Source organism: Leucoraja erinacea, chromosome 2, assembly GCF_028641065.1.
Source record: "Leucoraja erinacea ecotype New England chromosome 2, Leri_hhj_1, whole genome shotgun sequence".
Lineage (NCBI taxonomy): Eukaryota > Metazoa > Chordata > Chondrichthyes > Rajiformes > Rajidae > Leucoraja > Leucoraja erinaceus.
In genome coordinates, this window is record NC_073378.1 from 88,521,751 (window position 1) to 88,546,252 (window position 24,502).

Consider the following 24,502-nt stretch of genomic DNA (forward strand, 5'->3'; position numbering starts at 1 on the left):
TTCCCTCAACATCCTCATCCTCCTCGACCTGAGCGCAGCCTTCGATACAGTGAACCATAACATCCTGCTCACCAGACTCAAAGACCTCGGCATTGAAGGCTCTGCACTCAGCTGGCTCCATTCCTACCTTTCCAACAGATCCCACTTCATCTCTCTCCACAACCACACCTCTGCTACAGCCACAGTCACTCAAGGCGTTCCCCAAGGCTCTGTACTCGGCCCCCTCCTCTTCATCATCTACATCCTCCCCCTTGGTCAGATACTCCGCCACTTCAATCTGGACTTCCACTGTTACGCTGATGACACCCAGATCTACCTTGGCACCAAATCCCCCCACAACCCCCCCCCTCTCCCATATCAACTCCTGTTTGTCAGCTATAAAAACCTGGATGCAACATAATTTCCTCAAACTCAACAGCAATAAGACAGAATTCCTCCTCATAGGCTCCAAAGCCACACTCAACAAAATCAATAACCCCACTCTCACCATCGACGGCACCACTGTCTCCCCATCTCCCTAGGCCCGCAACCTTTGCGTGATCTTTGATTCCACCCTCTCCCTTGAGCCTCACATCCGCCATGTCATTAAAACCTCCTTCTTTCATCTCCGCAACATCGCCAAACTCAGACCCTCTCTCACACCACCCACTGCTGAAAGACTCATCCATGCCTTCATCTCCTCCCGACTGGACTATTGCAACTCACTTCTCCTTGGCATCAGCTCCACCTACATCAACCGACTCCAACTGGTCCAGAACGCAGCCGCCCGACTCATCACCCACACCAAATCCTGGCATCACATCACTCCAGTCCTCAAACAACTTCACTGGCTTCCCATCTCCCACCGGATCACCTACAAAATCCTTATCCTCACCTACAAAGCCCTCCACCATCTGACCCCCCCCCATATCTCACTGACCTCCTCTCCCCCTACCAACCCTCACGGTCCCTCAGATCCACATCAGCTGGTCTCCTCTCCATCCACAAGTCCAACCTCCGCAGTTTTGGGGACAGAGCCTTCTCCAGGGCAGCTCCCAGGCTCTGGAACTCCCTCCCCCAACTGATCCGCAATTCCGTGTCCCTCACCATCTTCCAGTCCCGCCTCACGACCCATCTCTTCACCTCTGCCTTTCCTTAGCCCCACGTGCCGTCCCTTTTCATCTGTGCATTAATTGCCTCATACTGTGTTTTGTATTGAATTCTGTATTTACTTTGTGTACTAGTCATGTCTCTACTATTTATTTCATTCCCCTTACATGTTTTTCCTCTACCTGCTAAATTTTTGTAAGGTGTCCTTGAGACTTGAAAGGCGCCCATAAATAAAATGTATTATTATTATTATTACACTGTTCAGCTTCAATTAGAAATCTTTTATATGGAACTTTTTCAAAGGCCTATTGGAAGTCCAAGTGCAAATGATCAATTGATTTGGGATGTAATTTCAAAAGAACCAGAGGCCTGGTCTCACTGGAAACTATGCTGATCGCTCTTTATCCTTTGCTGATGACATTTAGCCTTGTCCTGGTTAATGGATTTCTTAATTTAAAACAATGGATGGAAAGCAAATCTTTAAAATGTAATGGCACCCCCTGGAGATTACTGGATGGCTGACGATGCCTCTCAAATCTCATCACTAGTTCTTCTCAGTACTTTGGGACAAATGCTACCTAATCCTGGGAGCTTTATTTTACGATCTCTCAGCTTCTTCAGAACATGAACTTAATCACAACATGTAAATCGTGACCAGGTCTTTTCCCCAAGAGGATGACATGTTGCTTCCATCTCTTCTGTGAATAGTTTAAGGATGTAATCATTCTGAATGTTTACCATCTTACGCTCATTTGCAGTTCACATCATTTTCCCTGAGCTTTTAATGTCCTTTTCACCTGCTTTTACTTCCAGATTTTTTTCATAGCCCTGGAGAGAATAATAATAATAATAATAATAATAATAATAATAATAATAATAATAATCTTATTTATATAGCACATTTTTAGTCAACTTGTATTGACCCCGAAGTGCTTCACATAATTACATTACATTTACACACAGGCAAAGGTAGGTGAAGTGTCTTGCCCCAAGGACACAACGACAGTATGCACTCCAAGCGGGATTCGAACCGGCTACCTTCCAGTCCCCAGCCGAACACTTAGCCCATTGCGCAATCTGTCGTCCCGGATACTGGCGGGATGCCGAAAGGGAAAATTAAGAATCGCCTGGATAAATGAGAATGTTGATGATGAAAATGTGGTTATGACATACATGGAATTCGATGAGGACCAGGGGGAGAATGCCATGTTATGGACTTGTTGGCAAGGTTGGAGTTATGCGCAGAAGTGTAAATGGCAGCAAGGATATAAAGGACAATAAAGAAGTCATAGTAGATTTTCCCGCAAACCGGAGGAAGATGAGACATATTCATTCTTTAGGGAATGATGGTGAGGACCATTTTATCCTGATGTGAATTTTGGATTACAGAGGACCAATTCAAATTATGCAGAAACATAAAACATGAAAATATAATGAACAATGATGAGGACAATGATAGGCTGCAAGAGAGCATGGTTAGGCTGGTGAAGTGGACAAACACATGACAAATTTGATTAACCAAAAGAATACACAATGTGATCCATATTAGTAGGAATTGAATAAAGTAACATAATCCAAAGAGTACTATTCCAAAGTGTGGATGAACCTCCACCTGGGTGTATACGCATAATCTTTGACAGTGGCAGGGTATGTTGAAATATGGGTGGGATTGAGGATTCATGAGTGGAAACAGAGTACGAAAAAAAAAATTAAACCTACCGAAAATGCAAATAATGATTATGAATAAGCACTGCATCTAATTCTGGTCCCCACTTTTTTGACAGTATTTCCAGGCCTTGGGGAGGATGGCAACAGTTTTTCCAGTGTTCTAAGGCTGGGAAGGCTTTGAGCAGAGATGTGGAATTGAAGATTCTTGAGTATAAATGGTTGCATCAGAAACTGAGTACAAAAAATGGTTAAACCTTCAGAAAATGTGAATGTGACTATAATTAGATGGAAGGGTAATCCATACCACCAAGCCTCGTTCTTTTTTTCCTGCGTTTGAATAAAAGGCAAATTTTCCTTCCTTTTCTTTCTAATTTATTTGCCAGTTCATTTTTCGAGTCGGGTTGGTTTAAACTAAACCTGTTGACCTTTGGTATGTATTTATCCTTGAAATCCTGCACCATCTTTAATACATTTTTCTTTTTGCCTTCCACATTGAATTATTACACTTCTTGCTCTTGTCTGGTTGTCTTGGGACATCATGCAATTTAAAAAATATTTTGCCTATTTATTTATTACAAGTTCAGCACCTCCAGGCAAATGAAGCAGTGAGGCTCGATGCTCTCTATGTGGAATCAGTGGTGATATCAAGAATGTGCTAACTCTCTACTGCAGTTTGCCTGTGGAAAAAACTTTGGATCCAACCTTTTATCTTGATGTTTTAATTTAATTAACGGGTGTTATATTTTGAAACACTTAAAGAGTGCTGTATTTTTTTATTTATTTAAATCCTTGGAACAATGATTGGATTATGGTTATCAAAAATATTTTTAAATCTCTTCAAAGGGTTTTAACAACAGCGAGTTGTCAAAAGGTCATTAGGTTTTTCCAGGACAGGTCTTCCCACAGCTGAGTTGCCGTTCCTGAACCAACACCATCTGGTAAGACCTCAGTGGCAGCCGAGGCTCCAGCACTGGACCTGGAGATACACGAGACGTGCAACTACAGCATCAGTATTATTAAGAGTGGTTTCCAAAAGACGGCCCTTTTTGAAGCCCAAATGCCGATGGCTGCTAGTGGCAAACTGTTCCAAGATTAAAATGCCCTTGTTGGCAGGGGCCTATAAACAACCTTGGGGTTTCTATCAAAGCTCATCTGGACCAGCCACATACCGTGAATATAAGAGCAGATCACAGGTTTGTATCCTCTGCGCCATGACTGGCCTAATAACAACAAAGTCTGTCCCACCATCTATGAGGGATGTGATGATGGAATACACATCACTCGCCTGGATGAGTGCAGCTTCGACAATTCTAGATACTGAACACCTAGCAAGACCGTTCATTTCCCTCTCCCCACCTCCTAACTATTAACAAAATGTACTATCTACAAATTGCACTGCATCTACTCACCCAGCCTAAACCAACAGCAGCTCCCAAACATGAAAACTCCACCACCTCAACGGACCAAGGGCATAGGAATACCACAACCTGCAGGCTCCTCTGATTCATGCACAATCTCATCATTAAAATTTGGTCAAAACTCTTGCACTCTGCCCCCAGAAGCGCTGCAGCAGATCAATCTCGCTTGAAAGCCGCTTGGGTTGGGTAATTTGATGGCTAGATACCAAAAAACCTAAATAATTTAAAATGTCAACAATGTCTCATGTCTTAGAGGGTAAATAAGAGGTAGATCGAGAAAGGCACACCCTGCTGCAAATTACACCAGCCAGAACAACCTTTTGCATGTTCAATCCATATATAATGATTTTCAATCATTATTGAGGTCTGAGGTTCCCACCTGCTTTAAAAGGGCATCAGTAATACCGGTGCTCAAGAAGAGCAAGGTGACGTGCCTCAATGACAATCAACCAGTGGCACTTACATCTGTGGTGATGAAGTGCTTTGAGAGGTTGGTTATGGTGCATATCAACTCCTACCTCAACAAGAACCTCGACCCATTACAGTTCCCCGATTTTCACAACAGGTCAACGAAGGATGCAATCTCACTAGCTCTCCACTCTGTACTGGACCACTGGAACAATAAAAGCACTTGCGTCAGGCTGTTGTTTATAGACTATAGCTCGGCGTACAATACCATCATCCCCTCCAAGCTGGTTACGCAAGGAGGTGTGGTATTGCGGAGCTCCTGTCCAAACACAAAAACAAGTTATTTGTGGAATTCGGAGGAGGTACAGCAATACTTTTAAACAACCTTGAGTATCGCTGCAACGCTGCAGTGCTTTATTTTATAGTTTCTGTGTGTTTTGGGGACTGCGGGCAGTATTATCAGCAAACTACATAGCTCCCACAACTGTCGTTGGCAACCTGCCAGGAAACTGAGGCACACCAAAGGGGGGAGAAAATCTTTTTGACCATTACACCTGAGTCCGGAACAACCCCCCCATACTGCCTCGTCGGTGCTGACCAGGGCGGTCTGGCTTTGTGTGGTGTAGGAGGATTTCTGCACCGCCTCGACCTTCTGCAGCCTTGGAACCTGGAGCTGATGGGGCCTCCTTTCTCTCAGAGATAGGAAGCTTCCAACAACAAAGACTGCAGGCAAACCCCTTTGTTGCCGCAGGAGCAGCAAAGACCTGCTGGGATTGCCTGCGAAAGTGAATAGCTCATCAGGGAACGAAGGAAAGCCGAGATAGCCGGGCGAAGAGGTGGTGACGCAGCAGTTTTCGATGTTCGAGCCAATACCACTTTCCTCCCTCCCTCGAACTGTTCCATATTGTTTTTGTATGTGGACTTGGCCTTGTGCCATTTGGACTGTCTGTGTCTCAGCCATTGTGAGTAAGTGCTATGTTTAAATTGTAGCACCTGGTACCATGCAGGGTCAGTGATCTGGGGGATCGGGGCCTTCCAGAGCTATGCGAAGCCAGCAGCTTCAGCAGCTTCAGCTGCTCCTCTTGGGGCCCGGTTCCCCATGAGGAACTCGCCTTTCGTGCGTGGATAAGGTGCGACTTCCCCCCCCCCCCCCCCCCCCCCCCGCCAGATGAACCTGCAAGACCGCAGCTGCCGTGGTTGTGGCGGCCAAGCCAGCAGGCGTCCTATACGTGGGCAGGATGTTTGGGAAGGCCATGTTCTTCCGCGAGTCTGTTGAGGGGGTGAACACGGCCGTGAGTAAAGGGATCTCAGTGGGGGGAACATTTCTGCAGGTCGAGCCCTTGGTGACCACTGCGCAGTGGGTGGTCCTGTCCAATGTCCCACCCTGCATCACAAATGAGGCCCTCCTTCCCCACCTTCACACCCTGTGGGAGGTACTCACGGACATCACCCCAATATCCCAGGGGTTCTGCAGGAAGGAGCTGCAGCACATTATTTTCCTCCGGCGTTAGCTGACGATGTTGGTGGACCGGGAGAAGATAGTTGACGGGCGCTTCTGTGTCCAGCAGGATGGGCATGATTTCACCATCTTCTGGACATCGGAGCGCCCAAGGTGCCATGCCTGTAAGGAAGTGGAACATATTCGGAGGAGTTGCCCCTAATTCCAGGCGGAGGCCTCCACCCGGGAGGGTGTCCCACATCAGGCACCTGAGGAAGCCCAGGAGCAACTGACCCAGGACGAGGCGCAGAGCACGCCGCTGGAGGTAGAGACTGTAGGCAGGGAGGGGGCGTAGGGGAAACCAGCCCTTCTCTCCCTCAGGACCTGGCACCAGAAGGGCTCCGTGAGTCTGGTGCTCCAGAGTCCACTCTGGGCCCAACTGGGGGAGGGATAGAAGGCCCCACTGCCGATGGTCTTGACTCCCCGGGTACACCTGGGGAAGGCCCCTCTGCCACTGGCCCCAGGGTTCGGGCCGAGGTGCAGGAGAGACCAGTGGGTGGGGCAGAGGCAACCGCTGCACAGGGTGATGCGGGAGGATCGAGCACTAAGTGTGTGTCCAGGGATGGGGATGGTGACTCCATCTGCAGTGAGCGGGTGGAGGGGACACCTTGGACAATGAGTCAATGGATGTTCTCGCTCGTCCCGACGCCACTCCACTCATTCCAGTGGAGAAAATCCACGTTCATTGTGGCCAATGAAGGAGCCCAACAACGGCCAAGACTGGCCTCCCTCCGGTGGCCAAACTTACATGGGCTCACCTGCTCGCTGAATCTCATCCTCAAAAGGATGTGCAGGGGTGAAGGGGAACACCTGCGTCAGCTCAGGCCCTTCTTGGACGACCTAGCCAGAGTCCGGAGGGCAAGGAGCACCGCCACGCCATCTAGGGTCCGTAGGGGGAGGGGTGGCTCTGCTGTCAGTGACCGAAGGACTGGAGTGGGCAGGGCCGAAGATGTCCTGGTTAGGTTGCTCCTAGGCCTGGCCAAGCTGGCATCAGCGAGTCACGAAGCCAGGCGGAAGAGGGCTTTGCCCGAGCTAGATGCTTGCCCCTTTACCGGGGGCACGTCTGTGCCCGGGTGGTGTTAAGAGAGGGACATAGTTGTATATTTTGTATGTTTGAGTGGATTGTAACATAGTTGCTTGAAAAATTAGATAAATTAGTGATTTTGTACAATGGTGGTGGGTGTGTTACCACGGGGTTTTTTTTTGTTTTGGACTTTGTATCGTGTTCGTAATTAATTACATTTTTTTTTATACAAAAATAAAATAAAAAGCTGGTTACCAAGTTCACAGAACTGGGTCTCTGTGCATCCCTCTGCAATTGGATCCTCGACTTCCTCATCCACAGACCACAATCTGTTCGAATTGGCAGAAATACTTCTTCCTCATTAACAATCAGTACGGGAGCACCTCAAGGCTGCGTGCTCAGCCCCCTGCACTACTCACTCTATACTCAAGACTGTGCAGTCGGGCACAGTGCAAATTCCATCTTCAGCTCATTGAATTTTTACTTAATTTCCATTGTCATTGCACTTTCAAGCACAGGGCAGGCTCAAGCCAAACAGCTGATTGCATTTTCACTTAATTTCCATTGCCATTGCAGTGTCAAGCACGGGGCAGGCCTAGGCCAAACAGCTGATTGCATTTTCACTTAATTTCCATTGCCATTGCACTTTCAAGCACAGGGCAGGCTCAAGCCAAACAGCTGATTGCATTTTCACTTCATTTCCATTGCACTTTCAAGCACAGGGCAGGCTCAAGCCAAACAGCTCATTGCATTTTCATTACATTTCCATTGTCACTGCACTTTCAAGCAAAGGGCAGGCTCAAGTCAATCAGCTCATTGCATTTTCACTTCATTTCCATTGCCATTGCAGTTTCAAGCACAGGGCAGGCCCAAGCTAAACAGATTGCATTTTTACTTCATTTCCATAGCCATTGCAGTTTCAAGCACAGGGCAGGCCAAACAACTCATTTCATTTTCATTAAGGGCTAACAAATCATAATTTTCATTAAAGGCTAACAAATCTGTAGTTTCCCAGCTCAGACAGAGAGTCGTGACCTCTCCCTCACCATTTTACAGACAGACTGAGCCACGCCCACACTTCTGGGCGTTATAGTCCCTCCCCCTTCTGCTGGAATGGGCGTGGCCATCATGGCAGTGATTGACAGGAGAGAATCTCAAGATTTTTTAAACACTAATAAGTCTTTTATTTTTCATCGATGGGAAAAATCCTCGGTACCTGCGCAGCGGAGGAGGACTCTAAGTAAGATGGCCAAAACATCACATCACATGTGGTAGTGTTTTATCTAAAATCAAAGCAAACTGCAAACAGGAAGTGGTCAAGATGATACATACACATATATACATATATACATAGACGGTAGTGCATTTATGGAATGAGTTTAAGAGAAAGTGGTAGAGGTCTGTGCAATTACTCAATTTAAAAGACACTTGCACAAATTAATGGATGGGAAAGTTTGGAGGGAAGTGGGATGAGCTCAGTTTAAAGCATCTTGATCAGCATGGACAAGTTGGACCGATAGGCCTTTCCATGCTGTTTGTTCTGTGACTCTTTAATATGGCAGAATGAGTAAAAAAACATCAAAATATTTTTGAAGACATGAGGGAAGGTACAAATCTCAGAAAGTTTGTCAAAAGATACCCCTTAATCCTGTTAAACTATGATTAAGTTTGAGTTCTGATCCCTCAGAAATGATTCGTGTATACATTTCAGCAATTTGACTACTAACAGTGAAAAAAAAAATGGATTTGGAAAGAATTATATCTTTGAAATACAAACTAGTTGGGCATCCACTTCAAAGTACATCTATGCTTCTGGTTCACAAAATCAAAGCACAGTGCAAACAGGAAGTGGCCAAGATGAGACTTTTAATTATATAGATGTATGTGGATCAACCAAGTCAGCCTTCAACCCATTTCTTGATGCTCTGGCGCCATGTTGCCAACCTGCTATCCATGAAAATCCCAAATGAACACTCCTCACCCATTCAACATGGTCCCTCCAACAACCTTGCAAAGGCCTCTAATTCACCAGTATCTGCAATAGTGAGTCTTTGACTCATTATCCTACCCCCAACCATGATCTGACTTCTCGACACCACTGCCAGCCCATTGAACACCAGTGGTTGACTCCCTCCCCAACTCTGCCACCCTTTCTCCTCCACAACCCTTTTGGCCTCAGTGCCAGATGCTACAGGTGATTTACCAGTGGCCAAACTTGGGCCTTGGATGTATTGTATTTTCAAGCAGCAGGTCACTGTCCAGAGTGTTGTTGTCACAATGAGCAATGAACCAATTCAAGTCGCTCTTTGCCTCTGATAAATTTCTATCTCTTTGAGTCCTTTGGATGTCTGTTTGCTTGAACCTTGAACTGCTTATGCCAGTGAGTTTAATCAAAACATTTAAGTGCCTCCCTCTTCTTTAACCTTTCCTTCATGACATCAATGGCACAATTTAAAGAATACTTTGACTACACAGTACTCAAGAACACCTGAAGTTGTGAAAACCATCATATAAATACAGCCCTGAATTTCCTTTATTAAAAAAGGAACAATTCCACTCTTTTTTGAAGACATTGTTCTGGATATAAACGTGTGCAATTGCCATCAAAGGCTAACGTTGGGTTGCTATTATCCTATCACATTTCTTAAATCTTCTTCAAAACTATGCTCCATCAAAAATTGCCACAGCTTTTCAAAAAGTTGTCAAGGTAGACCTGCATATCCTAAACAATGACATGCATCTCTATTTGCATGGACATATTCCCCACATTATATGCACAAGGAAAGATATTAAAAGCCATGTTACCTGTTAAATGACTCTTACATCTAATTCACTAAAATACAGAAGTTGGAAACAATACTAACAATGGCAAAGCCCCGTGAAATAAAAATAAAACCATCATCACCTGCGATTGGTCAGATTAATCAACCACAGAATAAAATACAATTCTAACATAATATATTTACAGAGAGTGTTCAAACTTATCCAGAAAATTGACCAAGCCGGCTTGGAGGTCTACCAAGTAAGTCTTGCCTGCAGAGCCCAAGTCCCGCACAGTTCTTGGGGCACAACGTTTTATTTTATTTTTCCAGGAACTTGGATGTTGCAGACCAACATTTTACAGAGCTCCACTCAAGAGCTATCTCTTTCTCTTGCTCAGTTTCCCATTTTTAATGCCTCTCTTCTTCATTAGAATAAATAGCTCTGTCCTCTGATGCAGCTGTCGCTGCTAAATTTGCTCCTCATGTGGCCCCAGACACTATTTGTTCTCCTGTTGTGGTTACAGCCACTGTATGTCCTCCAGCTGTGTCTGCAGCTGCTGCCTATATCTATAGTCCTGGTGCTGTGGCAATCTGTGTTTCTGCTGGGACCTGACCCCCAATGCCTGTTGCTGATGGGGATAGCCACTTTATACTCTCACAGGTGATTCCATTGACTCAGCTACTCTGATCCCAGTGTCCATGCCCAAATGCAGCCAAACATAAGGGCCTATCCCACTGCGGCGATCTAATCGGCAAGTTTAGAAGAGTTTGCCCTCGACTCATATTCGCAGCACGGTCGACACGAGGTCCTAGGAGGTCTTTGTAACTCTCCTTCATGCTTGAGAGTAGTCCCCGTGTACTCGAGGCCTCAGCTAGGTCATGGTGTTTTTTTCAACATGCTGAAAAATCCCCGCATGTAAAAAAAGGTCACCATGGAAAAAATCAATATTTTTTTACTCGTAGGTTTAGTCGGGGTAGGTCCTAGTAGGACGCAATGTTATTCGCTGGTAATCGAAGGCAATCAAAGGTAATCAAGGGTAGTCGAAGGTAAAGTTCGTTGGAAAATAAAAGGTAAGTAAACCAATCGGTAATGGTAAATGCCCGCTAAACTTTATTAAAAGTTGTCTGACTTCTTAAAAGTGTCTCCACTCCTTCTCCCCCCTTTCTCCCCCTTCTCTCCCTTTCTCTCCCCCTCTCTCACCCTCGCCCCTTCTCTTCCCCCCCCCCTCTCTAAAGGACTTACCGTAACTGTGCCAGCCGTCATTTACCTTCCTGTTCATCGCAGGTGTGAATTTCAGACAGCGCTCCCCCGCTTTCCCTGCCCCCCGCCTTTGCAATGTGTGTGTGCGGTCGGTCGATCCGGCTCGCGGTTTCATCACTGACGGTCGATCCAGCTCGAGGTTTTTCAGGCGAGTGCCCTCAAGCTTGAAGGTCGAAGACAGTCGCTGAAAAGTCACGTCAGTGGGACAGGCCCTTAAATACTCTCCTGCATCTGCCTAGAAGACCATTCATTTCAAACACCAGCACTGCAACACCATTTGCCTCTGGGATCAGACTCACTCCATTCTTAACCTCCGATGTTATCAAATACTCCCAAACTTTGGATCTGCTCATTGCACCCACATTTGCCGTAGCCCAAATCCAAGCTCAATAGCCCAAGTTCTTAAAGCATCAACACATCCACCCTTGCTTTCAATGTTACAGGATTAGCACAAAACTCAGTCATAACAGCATTCAACTCCTGTACAAGGCAAAATCTTCCAAGCCCCTAATTTGCTACCAAGGTCTATAAAGTTATAAACACTAAATGTTCCTTATCCTATGTCCCAAGTGTATAGGAAGGAACTGCAGATGTTGGTTTACACTGAAGATAAGACACAAAATACTGGAGTATCTCGGCATCACTCCAGCATTTTGTGTCTATCTCCTGTGTCCCAAATACCCTCCTTTTCCAAGGATATTCTACTTCTTATCACCCTTTCTCCCGCCAGGCTACACAGCAGCTAAGACACCGTATTACTTTACAGCTCATCTCACTAAGTCTCCACCTTTGTTCACATTTGAAAGGCTTCCAGCTACACTTGGACACCCCTTCTTGACTGGATACAAATTTTTGCTTTCAGTATGGTAGGTGATGTCTGCTCTGTCTCTTCATCTATAAAATTTGGTCAGAAATAGAAACTCCAGACATAGAGAACATATGTGACACTCTTTCTAAAAATTACTGAACAAATACCCAGAGGCCCAGGCCATTGATGTAAAAACAAATTCAAATTGGAACTTAAGCGGAATTTATTTTGAAAAATTCAGGTTTAGTCACGAAGACCAGAAAACTAAAACTTCAGCTGGTTCATTAATAGTCCTCAGAGAAATAGTTCCTCCCTCCTCTGGCCTCTGTGTGACCTCAGTCAACAGAAGCATGATTGATGCTCACAGATATACTGTAATAACAAACTGCAAATGCTGGAAATCTAAAATAAAATTAGAAGATTGTGTGAAAACGCAGCAGATTAGACAGTCTGTATGGAAAAGGAAACTGAAGTTGATTTGAAACATTTGATAAGGGGCATTAAGTGGTCACTAAAAAAAACAGGCCAAGCAGCAACATCCCCATCTCAAGATGGAATGCATTAAAAGTTAAGGAAGAAAATGGATCAGTTTACAGTTTTAATGGAATTGCTCCAATACATCGAGCGGGCGAGCCGACCGGACATTGGACTTAGAATAATGGCGACGGCCGCATGTGTACTGTACACAAAACAAATTTCACTGTGCAGTTGTATCTGGAGCTCGGAAATGGAAAGGACTCGAATGCAGGCTCACCGAGAATTACTGAAGAAAACCCAAAATCCAAACACGAATGGAACCGGAAGATATAGACCTGGAACCGACAGAACTCAGAACTGCTAGCGAACCGACAAAATGCAGAACTGATTAGTCGGCACCCAATTGGTGATGATCTCAGGTATTTATACCAAGTGATAGATTAGGGGAGCATATTAAACGCAGGTGTAACCTGCATTTCTATATTGAACCAGCAATGTAATTTCTGAATAATATTGCAGAGGAATGTTAAACGCTTCAAATTCCTGGGCATGCATATCTGTGCTGGACCCTGCACTGATGCAATTGTAAAGAAAGCCCATCAACACATCTAATTCCTTTGAAGATTGAGGAGATGACATGTCGACAAATACTCCCTTGCACTTCTAAATGTGTACAGTATGGACTATCACGGCCTGGTTCAGCAACTTGAACGCCCAGGAACGAAGAAGATTTCAATTGTTTTAAATCCTTGGAATTGTAAGAATTCACACTTGCATGCTACCTGGGATCATGGCATTCACTCAACCCTCCATCCTAGTCTGAACCTTGCCCAACCTCCTTTCTCTGTGCATGCGTGCATGCATGCATTTGTCTAATTTTGCCCCCTTACTCTTTCCTAAATGTAACTGTACTGCCTTGATATCTCTTCCTTTAGCTCTAGAATTGTTTGCTTCAACTTTTTCATCTCTTGGTCCTCCAACAAGATGAATCTGAACAATGGAGACACAAGAGTCTGCATATGCTGGAATCTTGAATAAAAACAAAGTGCTGGAGGAACTCAGCTGCACAGGCAGCACCTGTGGAGGGAAGAGGATAGATGGCACTTTGGGTCAAGAGCCTTCTTTGGATCAAAAATGTTGTGTGTTCATTTCCTTCCACAAATGACTGCCTTACTTGTTGAGTAACTTCAGTCACTTTTTTGACGGAATTTTATCTCCTTGACAAATAATTGGTCATCTGCCTTAATATTTTCTTATGTGACTCAACATTAATGTTTTGTTTGATAATAAATATGCATACACATTGTTTCTATGTTGAAGCCAGCTAAAAAAATACAAATTATTGTTGCATTTGCTCAACAAAATATTGTGATGCACTCAGCATGTTCCTCCATCCTGGTCTGAACCTTAACTGGCAGCAGTTCACAAGGTACAGAGTTTAGACCATCTTCCAATGCTTTTGAGAAGGAAGATGTTCCATGGCAGCAGTTCACAAGGTACAGAGTTTAGACCATCTTCCAATGCTTTTGAGAAGGAAGAAGAATCTAATGCAGGCTAAGTACCAACAATGGGGCAGTCGTTTCCACAGGGTCACTCAAGAGTACAATACCTTGGGGAAGAACACTCCATCTGTAAAGCCATTATTGCATCAGATGCCTTTCTGATGTTGTTCACATCAAACCTGGTGTCTTTTTAATGGCCCCAACCTCCACTCAGAAAATTATAACAAACCCATTGATTGCAATTCAAATAGATTCACCAGCAGATAAAGTTCTTTCTAGTCCTCTCTGAACTCCTGAGTTGAATTGATGAGGAATGTAACCGCTAAATATGGATTGCCTGTGAAGAAAGGGACACAGCCAAATACGAAGTCAAGACGACTAGATATTTTAATCCAAGTATATATAGCTCCTATTTTCTTCTTGGTATAGCATCCATGTTGCTGTTAGAGAAACCCTGTGGGATGCTTCTATAATTATACCTCATTTAGCACAAAAATACTGCAGTGTGGCAAATATTTCCCTGTATCAGAAGGTAGCATATTAAATATTACAACCTGATTGCATAAAGGATGTGACACATTTTGGTTCTGATAACCTGGTTATCCCAGTTTGGGTTCACTCCATGGTGGACATTTAATCACAAACTCTCCGATGTCTCATTTTCCTGCTGGTTTCAACAAACGTTTCACCACAATAATTTGTATCATTCTGACATTGGACGCGTAATAGAAGTTTTTAAAAGCAAACAGAAGAGACTCAGTCAGTGCACAGAAATCAGCACATCGTGACTGCTCAGTGACAAGAGGACTGATGTGTACTTGGCACTTTAACTCCTTGTCTGAATAATGGAAGGTCACACCAAGGCTTTTCTTAGAAACTGTATGTGGATAATAATTTGCAATTGCACATTATTTTCAATGAGCTGCTGTGCACATATGGCCCAAATGGCATCTAATGTTATACCACTCCCAGATTCTAGATCAGAAAAGTGAGCAGAAATTAACACTTTTTATGTGCATATTGGACCAGTTTAATGTTGTAATTTTCCTTATTACATCTAATGTTTTCATTCCAATGTTAACTCTAAACCACACATCATGTTAACACATGATTTGCTAATGTATAACTGTATAGAAATGGCAACCTTCCTCCATGTTGCTATTCCGGGTCCATATTTATACCGCTCAGTACCAAAGCTGCAGCAGCCTCAGTGCGCTGAAAAACGGCAAATGAGAATGAATGAGAATGTCATTGTATGGAATAGCAGTGCCTGTGTGTGCGTGAGATTGATCAGCAACTGAAAATAGAAAACTTATGTATTTTTTATCACAGAGTTATTTTTAGTACAGCCGTACTGTCAGTGATAGGCTACTTAACAATATTAGTTTGAATGTTCAATTCAAGTCAGGGTGCCAGGATCTGGTAACGGGGGGTGAAAAATATGGTTGGTAGATCCCTTTTTGCGGAGTTTTTTAAAATAGAGCGATTGTTTCTCTTTCTTTCTTTCTTTTCTAGGGTCTATTTCTTAACTTTCTTCTCTAATTCTCTTTCTAATGGGCTTTCTTTTCACGACACTTTCCTGCACTATCACGACTCTTTCTCACTTTCCTTACTTCTTTTATTTCTATCTTTCTTAAAGCGTAAAAAATGTAGCGGTACAACAAATGTAATAAGATATGTGTGGTGTGTATTACTGTAACTTATTGTACTTCTAATAAAAATAAAATTACAAAAAAAAATTTTAAAATGTTCAATTCAAGTCTCCATGAAGACAATGACTCCAAAAAGCTCAGAACTGGTATTGAAGGACAGACATACCATTACATTGATATCTTAACAACTTCACTACTAGTAATAGGCATATACCTATACATTTATTCCAGGTCACTCCTCTGCCTCAGTCATTGCAATATCTTTATGAAACTTTGCACACTTTCCTATGGCAGGGAAACCAAAACTGAACACAATACTCCAAGTTCAGTGCTACCAATGTCTTGTTCAATTGAACCATAATATCCCAACTCCTATACTCAATGCATCCACTGATGAAGGCCAGAATGCCAATTGCCTACTTCACCACCCTGTCCTACTGTTTATTGTGAACATCCTACTATGGTTTAGCTTCCTAAAATACAACACCTCATATGTGTCTGAATTGAATGCTATCCGCCTACTCCGCAGCCCACATATCCAGCAGATCAGGTTCCCACTGAAATTTTACCAACCTTCTTCACCGTCCACAATACCTCATATTTTAGTGTCATCTTCAAACTTACTAACAATTCCCATCCAGAGTGTTTAAAGAAATGACAACAATGGGACAATCCCTGAGGCACACCACTAATCACAAGCCTCCGGTCAGGAAAGCAACCTTTCACCATCATCCTACCATGAACCCAATTATGCATCCAGTTAGCTAGCTCTCCCTGGATCCAATCTGATCTAATCTTTTCAAATGAATATTTCTCATCAGTTTTTACTGTGGAGAAGATTACGGAATTGGGGAATTGAGGTAGAAATGAGGTGTGATATCTTAGACCGTATATGAATTGTCAAAGAGGAGGTATTAACAGTCCTACAGCAATGGACAATTTCCGGGATCAAACAAATAAATTATGTGACCCATGCAGAGATATTTGCAACTTTTTTAACCACAGGGAAAGTTCCTAAAGACTGAAGGGTAATTAATGTTATAGTGTCGTTTAAGGAGGGCAGCGAGGAGAAACAAGGAACCACAGAGCGGTGAGCCTGACATCAGTGGCGGTAAGTTACTGGAGGGGTTTCCGATTATGAAATGATATTGAGAAACAGCTAAAAGTACAGGTTTAACAAGCAAACCCCAGAGCATAAGCACCACACTTGATGGCAAAATGAAATGAAATAACGATTGATTCTTCAAACATTGAATATAGGTTGAAAGAGTAGCACATTTTTGAATTCTAGTCATAAACCTGCAAAAATACCATTATACGTAGACATTCCCTTGAGTTAATAATTATCTTTCACGGAAACCAGTGACAGTCCATTTCCCAATTTCACGGATTATTATCTTTCCCTAATCCATTCCAGTGCATTCTCTAGACATTAACTTCTGATAATTCAAATCCAAAAATACCATTTTCCAGACATTATCAAGATTAGATACATATACATCTTGTTCTTTCCCATCAACCATTATCACATTATAAATTCAATTGCCAATCCTTTATACTATTGCAAAAGTACAGGTCATATGCTGTTTCATTTGCCAAAATTTGCATCATTTTCTCCAGCTTTTCGACCACATCACTAATTTTGTTCGCATCATGGTGGTCTGCACTTCTTTTATCATACTTTTATCAATCTTTTATACTAGAGTGGTGCTTAAGAAGCTTTTAGATAGACACTTAGAAGTGCAGGGAATAGAGGGACATGGATCATGTGCAGGCAGATGTGATCAGTTCAGCAAGCTAACATGTTTGGCACAAACATTGTGGGCTGCAGGGTCCGTTCCTGTGCTGTACTGTTCCATGTTCTATGTTCTAATCATGTCTGTTTCTTGCACACATTTTTATCATCTCTTGTCTTCTAAATCACTTCCCTTTCTTACCTGCACAAGATTATATATTAATTTTGCACATCATCAACACCACACAGAATACTAACCTTTCTGTATTTTCACACTATTTGCCAAGTGACAGAAAATTAATTAGCCAAATCTGCACATTATTCTAAACTCTGATGCTTTCCACAGTCCCTATCCAATATTTCACAGCTGCATCTGACTGTCCTCTACATTAAGCAGCCCCTTCAAGTGTAACATTCTCCAATGTTCCTCGTGTTTATATTTTACTGAACCAAAAGCTATGCTGCAGGGACTGTTATTTAGCAAATTGTACCTTTTTAATATAAAATGTTCCTGTGAAACAAAGAAAATCTGACTATGCTCTTAATAACTTTTACTGAAAATGTCATTTGAATAGAAGGCCATGCCAATTTCATTTGATCGGTGAATTTAAGCCAGAATTTGTGGTCTGTGGTGAACTAATCACACATACCAATTACCTCTAATATTTCTTTCCTATAGTTTTCAGTCAAGGGCTCTTCAAAACGGCCTCATTGTTGTGAGTTACGCACAGCCATCCAAAGGCTTGCTTGCACTGTGGAACTGGCCGGTGCCAAGAACAGCTGGCAAAGGGAATTTCACTGTGTGGCCCAGTTGTGAATCCAAAGTGATCTTTCCATGTTCATACTCCACTGCAACCTTTTCAGGAGTGCTATACTGCACACAGCATGAAAGTAATTTAAATTTGGTTCCTTTTACTTTTTAAAACAGTAGTTCCAGTCAGCACCCATGTTCTGATGCATGGTCACTGACTGGAAACATTAATGGGCCTGTCCCACTTTGGGGACCTTCTAGGCAACTGCAGGAGACTATGCAGTCGCCACATGGTCACCACATGTTTGCGGGTGGTTGCCAGGGAGTCACCTTCATGGTCGTGAGGAGTTCCCGCATTCTGGGAACCAGTCACGACCTCATTATGGTCACCGTGAATTTTTCAACATGTTGAAAATTTTTCTGCAATCAAAAATTGGTCGGCATGGAGAAAATTGACAATCCTGTAGTCGTAATCCTGAGACTGCCCAGGCAATTAGACTGAGTAATTTGCTTTCCACCACACTTGTTTATTTTATTTAAAAACATTTTAATCATAAAAAATCTAAAATATATGAATAATGTTCCAGTCACCATTTTCATAACATATTCCATTTCTTAACATTACCAAATCATCGGTTATCATTCATTAACGGACTTAATGTAATTGTTCATGAGGTTATAACACAAATTGTAACTATGTAGAATGGCAGGAGGACTTTAACCTGCAGTCTGGCCCCATTGAACATACATAACTATACTTGTTTGTAATGCTAACATATTATATTAAAATACAATTGTCTCTTGCAATGCCCATGGTCCTGGAATGCCTTCAGCAACCCAATGCATACTGTGTCCTCCCTCTCCATGGACACCCAGGAATGGATGTATCCTCAGATGATGGGCAGGTAGCCAGCTTGGATGGACTCCTCGTTATGTTGTTGTCTGGATCTGTGAATGGCCATCATGGCTAAACAACAAGGAGTCCTCTGACCAACCCTGCCTCTTTCTCCTTGGCACCAAGTGCCCAAAGTTCAGGATCATAGAGCCGGTGCAACCAGAAACTCGAGGAGCAACCTCTCCAAATACTGAGAAAGGGGTTGCAGCCTTTCACGTCCTGTATAAATATGGAAGATGGACTGCCCCAGGCTGCAGAATTGACCCAGGAGTCTACAAACCAACTAAACTAAACACAACTTTGTTGTTTTAGGTCTGGAACTGCATAGACCAGGCTGAGTAAGGGCAAGTTCTCTTCCCTAAAGGACTTTAGTAAACCAAGAGAGATTTTACAATAGGAGATAATGTGCTGGAGTTACTCAGCAGGTCAGCATCTGTGGGAAACATGGATGTGTGATATTTCTGGTCGGGACCCTACTTCAGACTGCTTGGCCCACCGAGTTACTCCAGCACTTCCTGTCCTTTTTGTAAACCATCATCTGCAGTTCCTTGTTTCTATCCATGTTCTCCGAAAATACTGCCTGACATGCTGACTCCTGCATTTTGTGTCCTTTTCCATAAACCAGAATCAGCACTTTCTTGTCTCCACTCAGAGATGTCACAATGCTCACTTACTTTTACTAGTGGCTGCTTTTTATCTCTATGTCCTTTTGGTTAAACAATTCAAGTTCAAAATCTTCATCATGTGATTTTAAACTTGCACTCTAGGGTGCTATCCTGACCTCTGAATAACATATTCAGTAACAAAAAGTGTTCTCTACCCTGAGAAATCGATATTTTCCTGTCAGGTTTATTACGCCTCCTCGCACAACCATAACAGCCTTCAATACCATGAATAAATAGATTAAAATTATTCAGGGTTTAACTTGATGCTCTTTTATTTCAATTAATTGCATAATGTTGTATTTCCAACATTGCAGCACCTACTGGAACAGAATCCTTGAATCTCCAAGGGAATTAGTTACAATGCTGTGAATGATGCTCAATAATGAATGTTGTGAATGACGCTGTAATAATCAATCCCTTATCAAAATGTATATGCCACTAAATGTCATTGGGACGTTGTTATTGCATGTACCCAATGCAGCAATGGGAAATGTGCAATACATGCAAGGTTTTGATATGCCACGGATAGTGTAAATAAATTAACAGAGATGCTGAGAAATTTGTATCTTATGTTTCGAAGCTCTTAGTTTAAATCTAAGTTTGTTACCAAGTTAGGCGATGTCATGTTATTACAAATCATCCTTTGCTAGAAAAGATTAAATAAAACAGAAGCTGAGAGTCTTCCTGTTTTGGGTAGTTATCCACTATTCCATTCAGCAAGAAAAAAAAAAGAACACGAACAGACCTCGTCGTTCCATTCATCAACTTTCGATACTATAAAGGCAGCGGACTGTTGCTGGTAGCACATTATTCCATCTTCCTGATAAAGATATTTGCCAATCCTCTGCAAATTTCTTCCACCAAATGGAAGTCATACGGACCAAGACAATCCCAAACACCTTGAATTAAATTTTGTTGATTTCAACCAGAAAAAGGCTGAGACGGGGTGCATCCGAGTGTTGGTGAGAAAAGGGAAATTTGATTTCTGCGCCTTAATTGGTGTGTGTGCGTTGATAAGTCGCGTCTCTCCATGACAACCTTGGCAGTCATGGGCCGACTGTTGCTACTAAAGGGGCTGTCCTACTTGGGCGACCTAATTGGTGAGTTTAGAAGAGTTTAGGAGTTTGAAAAAATGACATGTTGAAGACATCCCTTGACTATGTAGAAGGCCTCCTTCGACTATGTTGAAGACCAGCTTCGACTAGCTACGACTAGCTACGACTAACTTCGGGAAAATTGGACACCGAAGAGTGGAGAGTGAAGACGACCTCCTTCGATCTCCTTCAACCTCCCTTCGACTATGATGAAGACTTTCTATGACTACCTTTAACTACCTCCGACTACCCTTGATTACCTACGACTAACATGCCGACCTACTACGACCTACTACGACTAAATCTATGAGTAAAAAAAGTATCGATTTTTTCCATGGCGACCTTTGTTTACTCGCGGGCATTTTTTTACATATTGAAAAAAATGCCGTGACCTCGCTGAGGCCTCGAGTACGCGGTGACCACTCTCGAGCATGGAGAGTTACGAAGGCTTCCTACGACCTCGTGTCGACCATGCTGCGAGTATGAGTTGAGGACAAACTCGCCAGAACTCGCGGATTAGGTCGCCCAAGTGGGACAGGCCCTTAAGACTCACAGTCAAGGCCTACTCAGACCGTGATGGCACATGCTATCACACAATGTCTAGAGGCCATTTATCAAATAAACCTCAGCCGGAAAGGGAGGGTGGGAATTAGCAGGGAAAATATTACGGAAAACAGAAACTGAAGTAACAAAATGTTGGCATCACCCAGCAGGTTAGGTAACACATGTGGGGGAACAGAAACAGAGTTAATGTTCAGTCTTCCCCTGCTGTCAGTCACCAGCATTGTGTTTATATTTTTGTTTTCCAGCGTGCGGAGTCATTTAGTCATTTCAGAAACTGAGAAGCGGCAATAAATGGGAGTTCAAGCATTCAATAATTGGTAACTGTGTGGAAGAGCAGCCAAAACCACATTTTGCATTGTAGTGAATTATAGTACCCGGGAAAATATCGGGGGGAGATGTAGTTTCTTCCCATTGAATGGATTTGCGCATTGAATGCTGCCATTTCTGAATTCCCCAAGATTAAATTTGTATTCCCCAATAATCCCTCATTACCTTGGTTTGTGCTTCCAATGTGTCTCGCGTACCACCACTCAGTGATAACGGACACTATTATTTGTTAATGCATCAAGTGAACAAACAATGTGCCACGAGGAAGATGGATTAAAATATTAATCTCCTCAATTGTTTGCATTTGAAGTCACCAATGCTGCTCAATGTCCTTGTCGAGGGGTGGGTGGAGGTTGGATGGGTAGAGGGGTGGGGGAGGATGGAGGACGGTGGGGAGGAGGGGGGAGGCGGTGAGGGAAGCAGAGCAAAATTGACAGGAACCGCTGATTTCCATCTTTTCCACTGCAATGTAACCTTGCTCAATGTTTATTCCAAGCTAAATCCGACAACTGCTAAACCGGTTCGGTCAGGCATCCTGGCCGAGTGTTTGAGAGAAACTGTATGGACCCAAGGGGCGCCGATGATAGCAGTCTCGCCAACGGTCTGCCTTGTCTTTTTCTTTCTTTGTTGTTTTTAGTTTGTTGAAAAATGTATGTTTTAGTGTACTTTTAGTTTTGTATTATGTGGGGGGGTTGGGAAACATTTTTCATCTCATTCCTTGACGGCGATGCAACTTTTTCCCGTGTCGTATCTCCGTCCGCACTGCGACCTAACTTCGTTGAGCTGGCGGCCTCTTGCTGGGGGTGGTCCTTTGAGCTCCAACTGCGGGTGCCTGCAGACTTTATCATCGTGGAGCTCGCAGTCCCTTGGTTAGGGATTGACTTTGGGAGCTCCAAGCCGCAGGAGCTTCGACCGCCCCAATCGCGGGCGCTTCAATCGCCTCGACGCGGGGGTTTCATTCGCCGTCTGCAGGAGCTTCGATCGCCCCAACTGTGGATAGTTCAACTACCCAGACGGCGGGAGAAAAAGGAGGAAAGAAGATAAGACTTTATTGCGTTCCATCAGTGAGGAATGTGGAGGAGCCCCTGTGGTGGATGTTTATGTCAAATTTTATGTAGTTGTGTGTCTTGGTGCTTTTTTGGTATGACTGTATGGCAAATCAAATTCTTCGTATGTTGCAAAACATACTTGGTTAATAAATTACGATTATGATTATGATTAATCGTGCTGGACAAACAGTCGTTGCGAATGTTCAGCATCATGTACAGCACTCCACACCGAAGTCAGGATAAGGGTGAAACAATACCCCCCCCCCCCCCCCCCCCCCCCCCCCCCCTCCCCCCCTTCGCCTCCTCGATTTTGTCAGGCGCTGTGCAGGTAAACAAAGGCACCGGCGATAGTTACCTCAGGTACACATTTAAACCAGAAATAACTGAGTGGAGATTCTATCAGGAATGTCATATCCTCAGCCATACAACCCCACCGAACGCTACATCGGATGACTAGAGATTGCAGAGGTTAACACGCCAGCGCCGATGCTGGAGAGAGAATCAATAGCTTATTTACCACGTTGTGTTCACGCCCAATATTAGAAATACAACTGCCGATCGATAGTGTTACTCCATGCAGTGACCATTGTATTCGCTCGTTCCAGCAATTACAACGTACATCTCACAAAACTGCTCCACCAGCTGCCACAAATTAAATTTTAAAAAGTCATGCAATCCAGTTATTTAAATGTATCGTGCTAACCCATCAGGGATTAAAGAACTATTGGCAATGAGGAAGAATATGTAACTACACAGACTGAAGCTTCTTCACGCGAATTGGTCATGAAAAGAAAAGCTATTTGACATAACTACATTTTGCATTTACCTCTCCTTCACCACATTATGCTAAACGTAACATGGTATAGCGCAATTCAAATATATGTAATGTCAACAATGCCATTCTTATATTAAATTGCAGTACGGTTCCTGTTCATTTACTTTCGAGCAATGCAGTTTTGCCTCGGCCAGGCACCGATGTAAACCCGTGTAGGTAGGGACGGGGCTTGATTTACTTTCGAGGAGTCACGATACAGCACAAATGAATTTACCAGACATCCAGCTCACCCCAAACCATTCGCAGCGACCGGGGCTCATCGCCTTTCGCGAAGGTGCAAGCGCAACAGGCAGCCTTGTGTTTACCAGATAAAGCAAATTAGATGGCAGCAGCGGTCCACCACTGCCGGGGTTGGTACTCGATTCCGTTTCCTCCTTCCGTCTTTATCTTACCCAAAAGTGGTGCCTCATTTGCGGCAGGAATGCAGGGCAGATCTCCCTGGTCGTCACATCCCCGCTTCGTGCAGACAGCTCGTCGATTTAATGCCCGACTCCAGTGGCGGGGCGCACCTCGCACTGGCATCTCTGGGAGGCTGCGGTCTGGACAAGTCTAGTTCATCACTGAGCTGCGAGGCCACCGCAACGGTGTGGGACTCTAAAGTGGTTCCACCAGGTCGCCTCCCGCTCCCACTCAGGATGAGGGAAGTGTGGCAGTTGCTGTCCCAGCCGAAACTGTATAAACCACCCTGAAAGTAATCGCAGCACCTCAAAGAAATGTGATAGGTTTTCAGAATAATTGTCAAATCGGTAAACTAATAATGTTAATTATTAGCTTAACTCAATCAATGAGGAGGCACATGTAGGGGTGCGGATCGCAACTTGTAGTGAGATCAGATAACATGCTGCACAAAACCAGTATGTTTGTTTGTCATTACCGGCGCTGTGAGATCGCAGGTTTGAGGAGCTCTCATTTATATGCGATCAAACCAAGCGTCCAGTCACCGGCGCTTCTGTCCTCGGGACCCAAGTACTAGCGGCGGGGGGTTTGTGGGATTTTATTGTGCTCTTGGCCTCATTCAGA

The 24,502-nt window shown here is 43.7% G+C and overlaps 1 protein-coding gene across 1 annotated transcript in view; it reads right to left on the reverse strand.

Moving 5' to 3' along the window:
* The window catches only part of lrrc3b (leucine rich repeat containing 3B), a 52,678-nt gene extending 28,566 nt beyond the window's left edge, over window positions 1–24,112 (reverse strand). The window contains exon 1 of the mRNA XM_055660481.1: window positions 23,875–24,112. The gene's annotated coding sequence lies outside the window, so the exon portion shown is untranslated. The remainder of the gene's footprint in view (window positions 1–23,874) is intronic.
* Between the last annotated feature and the right edge of the window lie 390 nt (window positions 24,113–24,502).